Source organism: Neovison vison, chromosome 8 (genome assembly GCF_020171115.1).
Source record: "Neovison vison isolate M4711 chromosome 8, ASM_NN_V1, whole genome shotgun sequence".
NCBI classification, from domain to species: Eukaryota; Metazoa; Chordata; class Mammalia; order Carnivora; family Mustelidae; genus Neogale; species Neogale vison.
This window is the reverse complement of record NC_058098.1, coordinates 119,406,431-119,410,713: the sequence shown is the minus strand read 5'-3', so window position 1 is coordinate 119,410,713 and position 4,283 is coordinate 119,406,431.

Here is a 4,283-nt window from a genome sequence, read left to right as displayed (position 1 = left end):
CCTGCTTGGCCACTGAGCGTCATTCCGAAGGAGGCCAAGGGAGGTGGGCTCTTACTCGGGGTTCTTGGTGGCATTTTTGGCAGAGGATCGGGCTGCCCGCAGCCAGCGTCCATACCCAGCATCCCCTTGGCCTGATGCCTCCAGGGCCAGGAGCTCTCCAGGCTGACCTCATGGAACCACCACTTCCTACCACTCCCAAATGGAGAGGGTCCCCAAACCTCTGGGCTCCCTTCTGCACCCACAGGGTTCACTTTCTCGTGAAATGAAGGGCAAGGGAAGACCAAGGCAAAGAGGTCTCACGTCCCCTGAGCTGAGTGCTAAGCCCAGCAAGAGGGACCACTTCTGAGCTCTGTGCCATTCCCTGAGATGAACGAGAGAGCAGGGAGATGAAGTTGCTGTCTCTTTAGAAGAAAGGGGTGTCCTTTGGTCCCCTCTCCCACCACCACTCGGACACCTGCACACCTTCCTGCCCCACTTGTCCCTGCCTCTCTTCCCTCCCTCCGAGACTCCAGCCTGGAGCGATCTGCAAGGCACAGGAATGTGTGGTGGCACTTCTCCCGTCTCTCAAGAAGGAGGAAGTGGTGCCTGAGGCTCCTCCACCGGGGAGGGAACAACGGAGGGACACTTTCCCTGGGGCTGTCCCTCCGGCTCTTGCTGCCTCATCCTCCTGACCTCTTACAGGCTTCGGGAGCCTGTAAGAGGTATCTGCTTCGGGGCAGATCGTGCCTCTGCCTGGGAAACATTTAGTGTAGAAAGCAAGGACCCACATGGTGGTTTCACAGGCAAGAATCCCTAGAGACTCCACTGTCCTATGGGCACATAGGCTCCTTCCCGCACATGACTATGGCTCCTTCCCCCACATGACTCCTTTGGGGCCATGCGTTTGTCGTTAGGACTCATGGTAATACAGCAGAATACACAGAAACCATCAGATCAGAAGAGCAACACCCTTCACCCCTGCCCCAGCAAATCGTGCCCCTGGTGCCTTAGAGTTAATTCATGACCAAAGTCTAGCTGTGTACAGGATGCAGAGGACATGGCGAGTCATGGGAGGGCCCAGGTCTCAGCTGGCAGAGTGGTAAGAGGTCGCCCTGTGTCACCCCACTTCCACCGGTCCCCTCTGTTCCTAGAGCCTACATTAGGTAGTCGAATCAGCAAAGCTATGTGGGGAGAATAGGCTTGCTTTGATTTCCCTAGGAGAGGTTAACTGATTCTGTCCATTGTCAATCCTTTATTCTTTCATTTGTGCATCCATCCATCCATCCATCCATCCTTCCATCCATCCATCCTTCCAACCAACGATCCACCCATCCATCCATCCACTCATCCATCCATCTTTCCATTCACCCATCCACCAACCCATCCATCCATCCATCCATCCTTCCATCCAACCTTCTATCCAACCATCCACCCATCCACCCATCCACCAACCCATCCATCCATCCATCCATCCTTTTTTTTACTCAGAAGACACTGAGATACTCCTGTAGGAAAGGCCCTAAGGTAAAGACAGAGATTCATTTTCTGACCTATTCAAAAATACTTAGTAAATGCCATCTGTGTAGCAGGGATAATTCTAGATGGATCAAATCAATTCTGGCTCTGAAAGAGCGAGTGGGGGAAGTGAGGCATTTATACAAATGTTGATAATGCAATGAGGGACTCTGCCAGGATAGGGAGCGGGGGCGGGGGGCGGGCGGGGTGGTGGTGGGGAGCATAGGCCAAGCAGGGACTCAGGAGAGCAGATGGCTTCCAGCTGGGGAGAAGGTGGTCAGCACAAGCCTTCGTGAGGCACTCGGGCTGAACCCGAGAAACCATCTGGGCTGTGCCTCTTGTGCCAATCACCTTCTTTCCCTAATTCAAGAAAGATAAGCAGGGCTTTTATACAAAAGTAAACATGCAACATTCCCAGCCCACAGAGTCATGACAGACTGAGAACCACAGATGTATTTGAGGAAAAGCACGAGGAGAATTTTGCCTCTGGGGACCTTGCCTGGTTTTTCACAGGCCAGTTTCAAGTAGAAATGTCATCAGTATCTTTAAAGCTGAACTTGTCAGTGCCTGAAGGAAAATGGTAATGGGGCAATGTTGAGTGGCCCCGCTGGAGTGATGGGGATGGAGTAGGGGCCACAGTGTAGGGGGCCCGGGCTCTCCCATCCACCCCACAGCAGAAGTAATCAGTGCTGTTTGCTGCATTTTGGTTCTCTGGTCCCTTTAGCACAGGGATGATTGTAATTCTGCCCCCTTGATGCGAGGCAAGCTGGGGGACTTGCTTTGGCTACTGAAACATGAGTGTCAATGACAAGTCCCTTCCTTGCAGAAACGAGTGTGGGCTTGCCACACTCTGTTTTTCATGCCTCACCAAGAATGCACTTGGGAGCAGGTGTGAAGGTGGAGCTGTGGGCAGCCCAAGGCCCTGGGGCACTCTGAAATTCCTTACCAGTCCACAGGTGGCAGGAACCAGAGGTCAGCCCCTCCTCCAGCTAATGCTAAACCACCGATGGCCATGGGCTACTGATCCCACAGCATAACCTAGACTATCGTGACCAAAATACCTAGGAAGTTCTTCCAGTGTTCGAGTCCCCTGAGTGGGTGTAAAGGAAAGAAAGTCTGGGAGACTGACTTCCTGCCTTCTTAACGACCAAGGTCACTGATGCTGAAGGCATGTGAGATTTGCACAAAGACCATCATGGTCTGAGTCTCGTTCTGCAGCGTCTCAGAACACCACGGAGGGCCCTTCCACGTGGCTTCTTAGGCCGGGGAGCTTGGCATTAATGGAGTCAAACACGGATGGGACTTCCCTTTCTCCCGTGATGCTGCAGATGCCAGGGACTGACTGAGCATGTGTCTACCTAGAGCTGAACAGAAGGGATACAGGTTGGACAGAGACACACTGCAATTCTCTGACTCCCCCCTTGCCACCACGTTCAGGATAGGATTTTAGGGCCTGTCAACCAGACATTCATGGGAGAGTTTGCTAAGGCGGACGGAGGTAGACCCTGCAGCCAACACAACGGTTTCCCGGCTTCCCAGCTTCCTTTCTGTGCTCGAGAAGCTGGAGGTCTTGTTCGTGAGGTTGGATGGAGCAGCGACCCATAGCACTAAGTAGCACGGTAAATAGGCCACATGCCCCCTTAGGTCTGCCCACCTAAGCACATTGCCTGAGTGCCACTGTGACAAGCAGAGGGGCCCAGGGAGCACTGAAGTGGGTCTTACCGGATAAGTGAGGAAGAGCGGGTAGGGCAGGGCTCTCCACAGGGGATGATGGCTGGGGAACTTTCAAAGTAATAATCCCTTTCGAAGAACCCAGAGGCTGTGAGCACGTGCCCTTAGAACACTTAGAACATTCTAGAAAAAGGAAATGTTAAAAATGGAAGTTCTGCCTCCTCACTCAGAGTCCACACCCACGCCTCAGGACAGCACTGAAGCCTGATGTGGGACCACGGCCTGAGGCCATGTGAGACCAATGGAGCTGAGTGTGGATGCCTGCTGCCTGATTTCTAGCTCAGGACGAGCTGTGTGGCCTCTGGGCCTCCGCTGACTTTCCCCCAAGTGGGGGTCATCTCCATCTTTTGCAAATATTGTGAGGATGCTGATAGAGGGGACAATTTACCAAGAACATAAACGCTGCACATGTGAGTTCTGTCGGGAGGGCGAGAAGAGGCTCGGTTCTGGGAAGAGGCAAGAATCCCATCTACGGGAGGGAAAGCCCTGGAAAGGCACAGAGGGAAGAGTGTGGAAGATCCAGGAAGAGCGAGCGGCCTGAATATGCTGGCCCAGCGGGTGTTCTCTGTGGGCCCCTATGGCCCCTGCACAGCCCCAAGTCCCTGCCTGGCCCCCCAGCCACCATGAGTTGGTGCCGACAGCAGGCTCAGAACCCTCAGGAAGCACCCGTTGGGGAGGGTCTGGAGGGAGGTGGCGACATGACAGCCCCACACCCATGTAGACCACCTAAGACTTTCTCAGGTAGTAGATGATCCTCGATGTCCTGAACGCACCATCCAAATGGCAAACGTTTACCATCATCCACAAAGTTTCAGGATCACACCGTGGTGAAGGCGAAGGCTCCTTTTCTGCCAGCCACTGTCTTGTCATAGCATCTCTCAATTTCTGTTTGAGTAGCCAAGGCCAGCTCAGTGTAGACAGATGACCCTCACTGCACCCCGACCCATCTCGGGGTAGAACTAAGATTTCGTTCACCTTTGAGAGAATCTCAGACAGATGGACCCAATGATGACCCCAGGGAAATCAGGTCTCCTTACTCCGAGGCCGCTGTCTCTTTC